Consider the following 14,649-nt stretch of genomic DNA (forward strand, 5'->3'; position numbering starts at 1 on the left):
ATACTTCTGTGATTGAATTGTTCCTCTTTTGTTATCTGCTTGGGTTAATTCATGTCTTTGGGTCTTTAGCAAAGACAAGCAGCTGCTAGAATCTTCTCAAATGAAATTGACCAAATTCAAAGATTTAAATCAGACTCAGAGTAGAATGAGAAGAATAGAAAAATAAACAACAAAGGCATTGAAAAGTTCTTGATAGTTTGATACACAGTTCTCAAGGACACTTTTCATGTAGGAAAAAAGTACTGTCAGTGTAGTTAAATGCCCAATTCTGATTATAACCTTAACTGTTAAAATGATTACAATTAATATTTGAAAACATTCTGTAGTAGTCACTTATCTATCTGAAACATTTAAGCCATATTAGGGATGACTTGTGTTTCTGTGCTGTAGTTGGCTGACTCATAACCTTTGAGGTGATAAAATGGCTTAGAGGTTACCATGGCAAGGCCCCGATGCTTGGCATAAGCCGTGGTGATTGTTGCTCCGGCCTGACGAGACCTCATTACAGGCTGGTGGGGAGTCCTGTCTGAAAGCTCTGGTCCAGATGGTCACTCCTAACCAATTAGAATTAACTTTCTGACTCACTCTCACTGACTCAATCTCTCTGTCCCTCCGTTATCCGTGTCCCCACAGATCTTATCAGTGTGCGTAACATGCACCGACACACAATCACACACAACTACAACAACAAACAGACATCCAGACTGACATAAAAAATAAATAAAAAATGGAGCAGTCGGCGGTCATTAGCTTTGTGTGTTTAATGATTGTCCTTCCAGTCTAGGTTAGAGGCCAGCCGATGCACCAGTAATGAGTCTGCTCCACTGCCCCCTCACCCTTCTGGAAGAGTGGAGCTTCTCTGCAGCAAAGACGACTCAGCGGGACCAGAAGCAGTATAGAGGTTAATGGGCCCACTGAGATTAATACAGGTTGAGTAACATTGAGTTTGTGATACAGATGGCTCTGTCTGAGCTAAGGACACATTACTAAATAGGATATGTCATGTTTGAAAAGAGATTGCACGTGTCTTCATTTGGGGAAAAATGTCTTTAATGTATTATAACATAATTTAATACGTGTTTTGTTGAAAATGGGTGTTGTAACAATAGGGCTGCTAATATTTTCATTATCCATTTTTATTTTTGATTACCTTTTAGCCTCTACAATGTCAGAAAATGAGAAAAAAATGCCCTTTAAACTTTCTCAGAGCCCAAGATGACATTATTTACTTACAAAACAAATAACACAAACTCAATATATTTAAGTGACAAAGTGATAAATGATATCATTGTGTTGCCTAATAAATTACTTTATACAATATTATGAAACTATATATGCTTGTACAACTTGAGACCATGGTGTATCTATCAGACAGGCTGCAAAAGATACAGATTAAGAAAATGATCGGGCGGGGAAGGTATGGTCAGAGGGATGAAGACAAGCTAGGGGTCCCTGGAGCACACACTCACACACACTCAAAGGAGGCTTGTGTTGATAAAGGAGTGCACTGCTGCGGGGCTTGGTGCTGAGCCCATGCTGGCTGTAAAGATATCCATATCCTGTGCTGGCATTTAGCCCAGGTCAATGTAGTATTTACCTTATTTTTATGATAATTTTTTCTTTCCCTGCACTGCATCTCTACATACAACATTAGCATGAATGCAGGTGTGGATCTGCTGTATCGGTAAGTGGCTTGCACCACTATCTACTCCCCTTCATAATGCATGAAAAGTACAATATTCATGATCTTCCAAGACCATGCTAAACTTCACTGTACATGCAGTCAATAACATTAAAATTGACAGTAGAGACAGACAGGAAAGATGGACAGCAACATTGGTCCACAGCAATATTAAGACCGGGTTATTGCAATTACATGGGCTGTGTCTTAGAGAACATGAGGTCACACCAGTTTTAATTACTTTCTCCTCTTTTCTCTACACTTTTTCTCTGTCTGTCCTTGTCAAAGTCTGGAATATATTGAGGGACAGCTGCAAGATCATCTGGTCATGATTATCTCAGAGCAGATGTGGCTTGTAAAGCACATACCTGACTATGTAAAGCTCTCTATACCATATCTGAAGGGGAATCAAAAACCAAAGTCTGGGCAGGGGTATTTCCAAGGGTGTGTGCTTGTGTGAAATCTTACTTCTCTGGCTCTGGTCCCACAGTCTGGTGGGTGGAGGGAGGTATGGATGTGGAGCTAAGTAAATGTAGGATGAACGACTGGTGTAACCATAACAACTGAAACACCAACAGCTTGCATTTAGGCCCATTCAATACATTTGCATAATTGCATTAATATGATCAATATTTGTGTACAATAAGGAAGTTTTTAGGCAGTGTGGCTGCTTCAATCAAAAACTTAATCAAAAGCCACCAATCAAGCCACATTTATTGGTATGAAAACAAATCTACACTATAGAAATGCACCTGGTGATATAAAAGATTTAGACAAGCTACTATGAAATCTGATTTAAGTATTCAGATGTAACCAGGCTGCTCTTTTAAACCCTCAGACAGCCAACCTGCAGGCACACACACACACACACTTGTCATATATTTTACTTTGACACCGTCCCTGACATAATTATCAATGATGGGTGAAATGTGCAGAAGGCAAAGACTTTACTTACCTGGATATAAAGCTGTAAAGAACAGAGGTACAGCGATGCATCTTCACACTGATAATTTGACTGTAGCCAGAATAAAGTCAGCCCAGCTCAGACACTGTCTAGTTCCAGGGTTTAGCTCAGTCATAACCTCAACCAGACTTCTGATTCAGTCTGTTTATGCACATGAATGGTTGGCTTCAGAAAGCAGGACATGTGGTGGAAACATGTTTACTGCTGCGGCCTGGGTTTTTAAGTATGACGTAATGACAAAATGAAAGGTGGGTAAACTACGGTCATTGTCAGTGAATAAAAAATAGGAAAGAAAAGTTTAATAATCGTAACTTTTACTGACTAAATTAGAACATAACGAGACTAGGAACAGGAAGGAGAACACTGATTGAGAGACAGGCAGAGAAGACAAAGGGAGGTTACAAGAGGATGTGTCATGGAGCCAGGGGGCAGGACAGGGCAGGGGGTTTACCATCCACAGCTGGAGCAACAGCTCCCCCTGGGGCAGAGCAGTGATAATACATAAGACCTTACTTGATCTGACACACATTTGCCACCAAGTACCAAGGTAATATCCATATGTTGGGAGCAAAGAGAGAAATGAAACCCCTGCCATGAAGTCTGTAATGTTTATGTCACACTGAATTGCACAAAAAAAAACTAGAATAGCTTTACATGCTTTGATGTTCCAAAACATATTATGTTTCTCATACTACCCATTGCTGCAGTGCCTCCACCTGAAACACTAGGTCTGAGCTCTTGGCCCTCCTTCCAAAATAGCCTAGTCTGCTGTGATTGGTCAACCAAATTTAAACAAGCTACTGGGTGGGCTGTGCTTGCTCAGGCAGCACATATGTAAAATTAAAATTATTGACATCACTAATTGAGGAATTTCAAACAGGAATGTGGGTGAGGCGTTTTGGACAGTTGAGAAAAAGTGCTGTCTGTGGGAGAGAAAGCTCCATTGGCAGAGCAAATGTGTTTCTGTACTTAATACATTTATTATATACTAAAAAAACTATAACACTAAAAGATGGGTAAATAAAATGGCATAATAGGGGCTATTTAAATAAATGAACAAAACTAATCTAATTGGTTTGACAAGGGCAACTCCCTTTTAGATTATTTTTTGGGCATTTTAGACTTGCACTACCAGGTGAGCTAACCAGGCGCCCCTTCATGATGAATTTGCTCAAAGAACTATATTAATATGACATTGATTTAGTGTAAAAGACAGAAAACAACCTTCCATGCTGGTACACTACCAAACACCTGCACATTAATCTCTCCCTCCTCCCCTCTCTCCTCCCACACATTTAGAACACACTATTTTCACTTTAGCACTTTTATGTGTTTATCAACCTTTACTTTTACAACAGCCATTAAACACCCACCTTTGAGTGAGACGTTAATGCAAAATTAATCCAGAGGAAAATGTATTTTATTACAGGCTCTTGATCTCCTACACCTCATGTGAGTTAACAATTTATACACACATGAACAGGTTCATGCAAACAAGAGCAAACATGCACTTGCCTGTGCCTAGAACACACATACAGTATGCACATTCCTAATCTGTATCCATGGATGTGGTTGTTGCTCCTATGATTGTTTTTTCCATCCATGGCTGGTAGAACAGCTGTCCTCGGAGAGAGAGAGGCAGGCAACCATTAATTTATGGACTGTTGCTTTAGAAGAGCGGGCTGGGCAGCCTCTGTGCCAACCTGGACAGAGGCTACCATTCTGAGGCAAAATGGATGAGCTAGATCTAATAGGCATGAATATCAGCGAAAATACATTGATGCCAACAGCAGACCATGACAGGAACATAGCTGCCTTAGTTGCCCACTGAAAAAAGCCACAGGACACATGTGCCAGAAGCCAAAAGCCTCAAACCAAGGCTGATGAGCATAACCACTGGCCTTACTTACAGGAAATACTATAACTACACCCTAATTAAATTACAGCATACACACTGACGATTTCAAGTTGTTTCACAACAGAAAGGTACACTCACTGACTGAATGCTAACATTGTTTACTCTCAATATTTGTAACCAAAATATACTAAATGCATCATGAAGTCCTGACAAACATGCTTCTCATAAAATATTTGCAAAACCTTTTTTTTCTAATTTGCATTGCTGGCATTGGTTAGTGGTTATCTTTGTGTTCTTCCACTCTTTTATTGGTACCATTTACACCACATTACTACAGCCAACTGTGAAAATGCATGAAACCAAAGGGCATCATGCATGGGTTGTCACCCTTTTAATTTCATAGACATGACCAGAATGTTTGCTGAATGTCCTAAAACATTTAATGTAGGAGCTGAATTGGCCTTAGTAGCATATCTAAAAAATATTTTAACATCAAAATGTATTTAAACATTTTTTAATTCACCATGGAGACATATATGCTTGACTCTTAGCTATTACCCAGTAATTAACACTGCTCTACAGTGCCCCTACTGACCAAAAGCGCCACAGTGTACCTTTAATTTCATCCAGAATCATCCTCTAAATATTCCCAACCGTTTTTTGGGGGTTATATTAGACAATGTATGGTGTGTGGGGCTGTGCATGTGTACATGTCAGAGGTCTTTGTCATGCTGGGTGCTGGTGATTTGTGATGTCTGTGGATCAGAAGTTGGGGTTTATAGGGGTCAGGGCAGCTTTAGTTGTTCGTACGGATACTGAGTGTGAGAAAGTCCTCACAGCGAGCGCTGGCTGCAGCTGATATGAGTCCTCTGGGACTTCCCCTCTGCTGAGGTCATCCCCTTGCACTCCAACACTCGTACATCACTGCTGACATCACCACCAATGCTAGCCAAGCCGTTGCCATGGGCAACACAAACAGGAAAAAGCATGTGTGTGTGTGTATGTGGACGGCTGGTGTTAATCGAGATCGGCATACTTTATTGGTGTTTTATCGAGTACTTAGCGATGTGCTACACACCATCATACAAAAAGGTAATCATCTATAAGCATGCATGTTTTATACTGAAATATTATATATAATATTCTGTACCATGTTGGTGATGCCTATCTTGTGTGTATTTAATACAGAACTCCACGGAATTTTTAAATTCTAAATTCTAAAAAAAGAGTAAATGTGGAAACGTGGGCTTACAGTAAAGCATGAGATTAATTTACAAAGTGCTAATCACTGTGTTTGATGTGTGCCTGTGTGTCAGTACTGTAGGTAAGAGTGTGTATGCCTACAGCCTTTCCTGTCCCCCTGCTGTGTTAGTCAATGCTTGGTATCCTGGGAAGTGGGGCAGCAGTGCCAGAGGTAATCAGAGCTCTTTGTATCCACACACACAGTCTGGCTATAATCAGGGAATATTCTTTCTTCACGAATAATAGCTATAATCCTCTCAACTCAATAGGATGTGTAACCTGTGACACGCTCAAAACTCTGATTTTGCTGGAGATTTATTCAATATCTGGCCTCTGACCTGTTTCAAAATAGATTTAATGAGCTTTTAAAGCCAGATTTTATAAAAACAGCAGAAGCACAGATAATTACACTGTAGTAACATAATCAGGCATGCAAGACACTGCACCTGTATGAGTATTCTGTCTGTATGCACTAGGGGTGTCGCAATTCTCCAAATCCTCGATTGGATTACATTTTCGATTCTAAGATCACGGTTCGATTTGATTCTATATATCTCACAATATAGTTAGGGATGAAAATGGCAAAATAAAGAGAGATATATGACTTATGAAGACAGGAAGAGTGATTTAATGTTAAAAAGAAAGTCCTCTACTTCACAGACTCAGAAAGCAGAATGAACTATTGTGACAGACTTGCAAACCTGTCAAAGGCAATCAGGCTGTAGACTGAATAGGTTCTGAGCAAACTGCAGATAATTTGCAATGACCATATTTTGGGCGCCACTGGCACGCCCACTCAATGAACACATATCACTGCAGAAAATTTCTTTACTCTCTGCCTAATTCAAGAAGAGATTATTTACAAATAATTTTCCTGCCTACAGCAGCACATAAAAACATAATGCCATGGTTCGTTTCGTATACACCTGCTCTACTTGACTTGATTCAAAGACTGACATTGTGATTACATTTGCATGCAGCCAAGTTAATGAGCAGATTATTTGAACAGTTGCCTCTAACCCATGCTTCGAGTGGAGCTATACGTTTTTGTCCATCGGTCTGTCCATGACATATGAAAAGTTTTGGATCCTACATGAGAAGCTGGACAACATACACAAATATGTCTCAGCTATGTCTAACGAGGGAATGCCTCTGTAATTGGAACCAACTGTAGCAATGAGGCAGAAATCTCATGAAACTCTTCATGGTGGGACCTTCAGCAAGGATACTAATGATACTGCAGAATATGAAACCTGACAACAAAAACCCCACAAGTAAACGTCCAAAAGCTGATTTGATGTATGCGGTTTTGTTTCTACACATATGACGAAGCACATACCTGTATTTCTTTGTGTGCAGCCCTACAGTATATGCCACATCAGCACAGACCAGACCCCCACTCTAAGGTGACGCAATCTGTCTTGCAGGGTGTGAACTGACTTTGACAAATCTCTGATTCAAGGCAATGAAGATGTGTGTGTGTGTGTGTGTGTGTGTGTGTGTGTGTGTGCGTGTGTGTGTGTGTGTGAGAGAGAGAGAGAGAGAGAGAGAGAGAGAGAGAGAGAGAGAGAGAGAGAGAGAGAGAGAGAGAAAGAGGCGGCACGCATGTGTGCTGAGATAAGAGCAGAAACATAAAAAGAGCAGGTGGGGGATCAAAAACGTGAGAGGATAAGTTTAAGGTGCTGCTCTGAAGACTCATTTGTCCTAAAATAAAAGAGGCTGGATGAATGAGAGAAGTGAGAAGCGAAGAGAAAGAGAGGAAGATCAGTAAAATCCCATCTGCAGTCCTTGCACAAGTATTCAGTCCAGCTCACAAAGCTAAGAGGACCTGTTCTCCTACACATACAAAGATAGTATAAAAAAAAAAAAATACCCCAGATGGCTGCAATGTAGCATAATTTGACTCATCAATATGGCTGACTGTCAGTGAAATCCACTGATGTGCTGAACTGGTTTTCTATGTTTTTTCTTTTTACTGATTTTCACTTTACTATCTGTTAGTATGTATGTTGCAATATATGATTCACGTTTGTTGTAAGGGTCTCAAAGACCTTTCCAATGCTTCCCACATTTATTTATATTCATTCATACATTTAAGGTGCTCTAAGTGATGTGACACGTTTTTTAGGCTACAACATTATTCGTCACATACAGCAAACATCTCCTCACTATCCGCTAGCTGCCTGTCCTCTGAACACACTGTGAAAAAACGCGGTCTCTGTAGACAGCCCAGGCTCCACAAATGGCAACAAAAATCACATCACTTATAGCACCTTTAATTGTGTCCCACTGTGGTGGTTTATTTGTCATCAGTCTCGGTCTTGTTCCACCTCTGTCTGATTCTCACAGAGAATTACTATTTGACATTGTTGTGCACACTGTTGACATCACCGCCGAGTGAATACTATTACCCCGACCAAAACAAACTAGAGCTTTGTTACCCAGTTGAACACATTTCACTCATTACTCTGGTTTGTTGGCTGAAACATACTGTACAGTACAGCGCCTTTTGTGCCAAATGACGCTTAATCATTGGCCGTGGTGCTCCGGTCTGCCTAGTGACATCCTGATACTGATCACATCACTATTATGTTAATATATGACATATTTTATATTGAAAGACACACTTACAAAGCTAAAACTGAATATGTGCAAGACATTTACAGGAGAAGTAACTTGATCTCAAGTCACAAAGAGAGGCTATTCAGACAGTAAACCTTCAGCAGTGACAGCAACATCATCGCTGCTCGCCTATAAATCACACAGAGATGCAGGCTTAGCTCGTAACAGCTAGAAATAAACTGAAAAGTAGCGTTACAGACAGACATGGACCAGCTGCACTGACAGAGGGAGATGGCTGAATTACACATGCACATATGGCAGAAACTGCACAGTCTAACCATTCCTGGGAGGCTGAGGAGGAAATGAAGGCTGGTGTTTTTATCACTGTCCCAATCATAGCCACCCCTCCGCAGATCACACTCACTGCATAAGAACCTCAAAAACAGATGTGAGCAACACTTTCGCCCCTTTGAATAAGTGTGCGTCCATGCTGCCTCGCCTTTTGCTTAACGCTAATGATGTCAACACACACCTGTTGCTATGGCACTTAGCCCTGCCCTTGCATGAACAAACCGGCACAGGAGTGGCTGCCCAGCTCTGGCAGAGCATTGCAACAGCAGCTGGCATGTGCAGTTTCATCTGGCGGAGAAAATGAAAAAGCATAGAGAAGTAAATGCCAAGGGATTCTCTTTAAAGTAGAGCTTTTCACTATAGTTTCAACTTTAGGGAGTCTCATTAGAGTCCAGCTATGGAAAGACACTCAGTGATGAGCCAAAGGTAGAGGAGAGTAAAGAGACTGACAGATAACAGGAATTGCTCTGACAGCTAAAGCCTGGGGCGAAAACTTCCCAATGAAAACTCGACACGCTACAGTCAAAGCCCTCCACGAAACACCAGCAGTCTCCTCTCTGAGCTAAATACTACTGCAGCATATGAGTCAGTTCAATGGGCTTAATGCCTGCTTCACTGTCACCGGCATCTGTATGAGTATGTATGTTTCAGAGGGTGTTCAATTACATGCATTTGGATATGTGTGCATTTATGTCCATGGGGGTATTTGCGTATTATGTGTACAAGGGAGTGCTTTTTGTCTGTGCATACACCATTTGTGTTTTCCCTCACACCATTTGTGTTTCCTCTCAAACAGTGGGCATTCACAATGACATTGTGAGGTTTTTCTTCCTGCATTGGGGGAAGTCTACCAAGGGAACTCTGGCCTAAGCAAACTCCCCTTCCTCCCATTTCTATCCCTCTCTCTTTACCCCCATTCCACACCTCCTTCCTCCCTCCCTCCATCCGCTCCCTTGTTCCTTGTCAGCTGGTGGGGCGATCCAGATGTGAAGGGGGACTTGGACAGGAAAAGGAGAGGGAGGGAGAGAGAGAGAGAGAGAGAGAAGAGAGAGAGAGAGAGAGAGAGAGAGAGAGAGAGAGAGAGAGAGAAATCCACATCCCCTTAGTGACAGACTTCATTGTCCAAGACCTTTTGGACAAGCCTTTAGAAACATACACACAAACAATTATGCGCAGCAAACAATAGAGTCCCTCTAGACGACAAGGCCAGATTGTGTATATGTGTGTGTCTCTATGTGTGTGTGCGCATCTGGCAACAAAGCAAATCAATGAACAACATCTAGCAGGAGATTTGGTGTTGATATTTAGTTGGCTTATTTACTCTGGGTCTTGGCCAGGCGTGGGGCCATTGTTCGCGTTCAGCAAGCAGAGAGAAGGAAATCAATAAGGACCTGAGAGAATGATGACAAACAGTGATGCAGCAGTATGCCAGCGTCTCTTTCTCATTTTTTCTCTCCCTCTGTCTCGACTACATTTATATTTTCGAGTAGGAACACAAAGAAAATTATTAAATTTGACTGACACACATAAGCGCATTAAGATAGTAGCAGACAGACAGGTACAACACATGTACACACACCCACACAGCATGTGTAATAAGTTAATAGAGTGAGTCAGCAAAAATGGAGCTAGTCAGTCAGAAAGAGAGGAGCGGAGAGCTAAAAAGGCTCTCACTACCGGAGCATTTCTCTCGCCAACATATGACAAAAGTTTCTCTCCGTTCTTTTCACAGCTTGCCAACTTCACTAACATGTTTAGAAATCTCCTACTGCACATATCACCTTAACACTGATCAAACTCAGAAACTTAAGGCAAAACTCTCTGACAGGGCAAACAAATGAATGAGACAATTCTTCACCCCTGACAAAAGCCCAAAAATGTAAATGTCAGTACTCACGACAAGCCAGCTCAAGTATTTCCCTGTCGATCCTTTCTGCAGAGCTAACACAGACTAAGTCTTTGAGAATGGGAGCAACAAGTAGTGTACAGTGGAGAACAATGCATGTCTGCCGGAGCGCAGCAAAGCATAAGCAGCGGAGACACAGAGAGGTCCAGTCATCGGGCTGCTGCTCACATGGGACAGGGAGAGGAGGGAGGGAGGGTTAGCTATAGGATAGTCTACAGTAACTGGGATTCGGCAGGAGGGAGGGATCTCATCCTTCGCTCCACATGTCTTGCTCTTTTTTCCCCTTCTTTTCAAAAATGTTTTAGCAAGTCTCGCATTTCTTGCCCGTTTCAAAATGGACTTGGTCTGGCCTTCCTCTCTCGGTCCCCTCCCCTTTCCTTTTCTATCTCGCTTCTGGTCTCTTTTGTTCTCGCTGTTTCTCCCACACACACCCATGTAGCATCTCTTTGTCGCCTGTTGTTAAAAAGGTGTCTTCTTCTGTAAGAGTCAAGAATGTTGTGCTCCACCTAGACACACCTAAGTAGTGCAGACGTGCTAAAATAAGACACACACATACTGTTTACTCGCACATCTACACATACAAAGTGACCCAGCTGGCAGGACAATCTCCTATTGACTCATTTGTCTGTAATGGTCATACATACAATCATAGGAACAGAGCAGAAAATTACAGGGCTACTAAGGTTTTGGATCCCTCTCTTTCTCTCCCTCCCTGATGTCACTCTCTTTTTCTGCCATTTCTCTCAAAGGCTCTAATTCACAAGTGGCCCAGCTACCACACTGTACTGGGGGAAAGGAAGAAAAGCAAGAAGAGAGTCAGAGAAAAGAGTAACCTGATACAGCTAAAAGCAACAATTATTTGAATGAGTCACTCAGCAGTGAGGTTTTATTTTTTTTTTCAATGTTAATTCAGGAGAGGGAGAGAGCGACCAAAGAAGAAGGGAGAAACAATCCCATTTTGGAACACTGCACCTCCTGAGGACTCACTGGGGTCATGGGAGAGGAGGAAGGAGAAATGGGGAAAAATAAGAGAAAGAAAGCAAGCGAGGGGAATGAAGGGGCAGGAGAGGACAGAACAGACATGGGCTTGGATAGATACCAGAGGAACTTCTCCTCATCCCAAATCCACCCTCCAGGACACGGCTCACCGAGTCAGTCTTGCCGACAGAACCAAATAACATATAGGATACACCACTCTTCCAGACCTGGGGGTGACGGTGAGCAGACACTGACACACTGGCAAATAGGAAACAGATTATAGACGTACAAAGCACACAACCTAGTAACTCAAAATATTGTAGAGCCACAACCAGAGCTGACGTGCAACTCCTAAGAAATCAAATTCAGTGATAAAAATACCATGTAACAAAGCAAAACTCTGATTGGTACACTTGGGCTGCTTGTGTTTGCTTCCAGTTTCCAATGCTGGTGGAGACTGCTGACAGCATGAAGCAAGTTGAAGAAAAAGCTTAGTATAATGGCCTCATTTTTAGTATATTTTGTCATTTAGCAAAAGCCATTTCCAGGGTAAATGTTCTCCTTTCTGAAATTGTTGCTCACAAAGTGTAGGAAATGAGAAAAAATGACTACTTACTGTAGACTTCTTTTTCCAAACTAGACAATATTAGTTTTTTTGCAAGCCAGCCAGCAAAGCCACTTCCAGTGCAAACCTGTATTCCTTTGATTTACAAAATTAATCAAAGAATGCATAATTGATTATGGTGGGTATCTAATTATATATGGAATGCATTAGAAGAATAGCAGCGGTAAAATTACAAAGGCTTGTGTTGTGTCAAATTGTATTAAACACAGCTACACACTGGCTGCATCGCCTCAGCGTGTCAGCTGCGTGGCGTGTCCGTTTATATTTCGGCTCCCATGTTAACAGGTTAGAGCTTACACACTGCCTGTGTGACACGCACGTCTCAGGCATGTGCATGCTAGAAATAGAACCGACGCCTATTTTTCACGCGACACACAAGCGTGTTGGAAGTGTTTCCAGGCAAAATAGAATAGGAAAATATGTTTATATGTCATTTTGACACAAATACATATTAATAAATTACATGTTGATGTTTGAAAGTCTTTAGGTTTTGATATAAATGCAGATATAAATGTAATTTAAAAAAAAATGTGACTTTCTAATATTGCACCTGTCAATACAGAAGGAAGTATTCTGTACCCTATTTTGCTGTCAATACTGCAGACATTGTCTTTGCTGTAATCAAATCAGTATATATTTGTGTTTAACATGGTATTTCATTTTATCAATGGGAAACATACATGTGTCCAGACAAGGCTGGCAGAAGCAGCGCCACGTCAGACACGTTTCTGGTGTGTAAAGACATAGAAAAATCCATGCAGCCGCCACGCAGCTGACACGCAACAGAAACGGCACGCTTACGCCATGCAGGCAGTGTGTAGCCGGCCTAAGATGCTGTTAGGGCTTTGTGCAGCACTCACTGCAGCTCCATCTGCAGTGCAGCGAGATGCTTCTCAAAGAAGCATTGTCCAAACAGCCTGAATACAGGGATATCAGTCCATCGACACACCCTGGCCAACCTGTATATCTTCTGGATAAACTAATAATAACAGCTGACCTGCATCCTGTTTAGACCTGCTGTCACAACATTTAGAGAAGGAAACATAGAGCAAAGGTTCATGTAAACACGCAGTGGAGGAATTACACAAAAACACTGCCGAAAGAGAGTCAAGGATGTGCAGTGAGCTCAAAATGTATAAACAGGCAGCATACAGGCGTGTTTACACATACTGATGAGGGAACACTGAGAAAATGCGGTCAACATTCTTTGTTCAAGTGGCTGGACAGCCCATATCCACTGTATGAAGTCAAATATTTTGTAATGTTTCTGAGCCACTGAATAGGCAATTTCCGATACTTGTATAAACAAGAGAATTTTTCTTTGCAGATAAACTAAGGGTCAATACATACACCACAGGGATGCACAATAACACGTTATCAAAAGTGGGCCATATGTGTACATGCTGGCAGACACTGGCAGACACATCAAATGTTTATTACAGCCGTATATGCAGTACGGAGGTCGCTGTCTGGCAGATCCAGAAACATCAAAGAGTCCATTCATCACTGTTGCTGGAGGCTGATGTACTGTTGCTGAGTAAGCATTGTCAGCATGCATGTGCAGGTCACCTCTGTCAAGACTAAACGTGCAAACTACAGTAATATGTCTATTTTATATTACTGTATGGTTTATGATTATATCTTAAAATTGATACAAAGACAAGACCATGATGTAACACAAAAAGCCATTTGAAGCACAATATGACTCATAAGTATATTTAGCACATTTTTTAAGAGTGCTTATGTTACAAAAACACTGATATTTCACACCGTGAATATTTCTACTTTCAGAATATTGTTTTCTGTAATTACATCATTGCGATGTTACATTGCATAATTTAGCTTTTAAACTGCATATGATATTGTTTGGAAATGATAATTTATTGGTCTGCATTAAGCTCTCTAGGTCTCTTTATCTCTCTCTCTTTCTCACACTCTCACACAGGAAAAAACTCATCAAAACACTCAAGAATCAATTAGCAGAATGTGAATAGCCATTCCTTTTTTTTCCCGCACAAAGCACCATCCTTGTTCCTCCTGAGGCAAACAATCAACCAGCAGACACAAATTAACACTGAACAAGAGTACTTGTCTAAAGTCTGATCACCTAGCAACAGAGGGCAGCACCAGAGAGAGAGAGACAGAGTGTTTGTTTTTTTTGTTTGGTGTGTGTGTTTATGTCCAAAAGATTTACATCTGGGTTTGTGTGTTCATGAAAAAGGTCAGGAGAAATGGGTTAACCGAGTTAACTGGGATGCAATACAGCTGAGAAAGTGTTTAAAAAGAAACTGAAAAGAAAAAATTAAATCATACCTCTGTATATTCCTAAAGAATGACCCAGTTTGAAAAAAACATCCTAATATCCCCTGCCCTCCCACAGCACCAGAGCAAGGGGACAGGCCAACAAGCCAACCTAGCGACCTCAAACATTTTCTGAATCCTGATCACTGGATATAACTAGACGTACAGCGACACACACACA

The 14,649-nt window shown here is 41.4% G+C and overlaps 1 protein-coding gene across 5 annotated transcripts in view; it reads right to left on the reverse strand.

Annotated features, from left to right (window-relative positions):
- sash1a (SAM and SH3 domain containing 1a) overlaps positions 1–14,649 on the reverse strand; it is a 172,489-nt gene that overhangs the window by 61,448 nt on the left and 96,392 nt on the right. Inside the window, exon 1 of one of the 5 annotated variants that reach the window (XM_039781043.1) lies at positions 10,556–10,696. The exons of the other annotated variants lie outside the window; for them this stretch is intronic. The gene's annotated coding sequence lies outside the window, so the exon portion shown is untranslated. Of the gene's footprint in view, positions 1–10,555; positions 10,697–14,649 lie in introns of those variants that run through there. 5 annotated transcript variants of the gene reach the window in all.

Source organism: Perca fluviatilis, chromosome 18, assembly GCF_010015445.1.
Source record: "Perca fluviatilis chromosome 18, GENO_Pfluv_1.0, whole genome shotgun sequence".
Lineage (NCBI taxonomy): Eukaryota > Metazoa > Chordata > Actinopteri > Perciformes > Percidae > Perca > Perca fluviatilis.